Raw genomic sequence first — 567 nt, 5'->3', positions numbered from 1 at the left:
GCTGTCAGTCCCGAAAGGCCAAGGTTGGACTGCCCACTCTCACCAAGTGCTAAGGAAGGGTGGACACCAAGCGCTAAGGAAGGGTGGAAAGTGTGAAACGAGGCGGAAAGAAAACGGTAGGGAACGACCGAATTTGAAGAGGAGAATGTGATGATCACTCTTGAAATGTGATTCAACTGTAAAAAGTCTCCCTTAATAAGGCAAAGCAAGACAGGCACGGACGGGGTTCGAACCCGTGATCTTCGGTTTACGAGACCGACGCCTTACCACTTGGCCACCGCGCCTGCGTTAAGACATCAGCTGCGCGAGGCTCTATGTTGGTACCACTCCGGTGAGCCCGCCTGAGCACGGGCATGGACACGAGCAGATCGCGGCCGCCCCGCCTCTAGCAGCACGGTAGGCGGGGCCCCGCACGGAGCGCGCCGGCGACTCTACTCGACTACAGGTCACGGCCAGCCGGCCATTGGGGCCAGGTAGTTAGCGAGTCCGCACATCCAGAGCGGAGCTTGCCTGATGTCCCGGTGTTGGTGGTTCGAATCTCAGCTCCGTTAGTGGGCGCCTGCGCCT

The 567-nt window shown here is 59.1% G+C and overlaps 1 non-coding gene across 1 annotated transcript; it reads right to left on the bottom strand.

The window, feature by feature from the left end:
• Nucleotides 1-212: 212 nt before the first annotated feature.
• Trnat-cgu (transfer RNA threonine (anticodon CGU)) lies at nucleotides 213-284 on the bottom strand. Its single transcript has one exon. It is a non-coding gene; the product is annotated as a tRNA-Thr (tRNA).
• Between the last annotated feature and the right edge of the window lie 283 nt (nucleotides 285-567).

The sequence above is a fragment of the Phodopus roborovskii genome, unplaced genomic scaffold (genome assembly GCF_943737965.1).
Source record: "Phodopus roborovskii unplaced genomic scaffold, PHOROB, whole genome shotgun sequence".
Lineage (NCBI taxonomy): Eukaryota > Metazoa > Chordata > Mammalia > Rodentia > Cricetidae > Phodopus > Phodopus roborovskii.
This window is presented reverse-complemented; position numbering and strand designations above follow the sequence as displayed.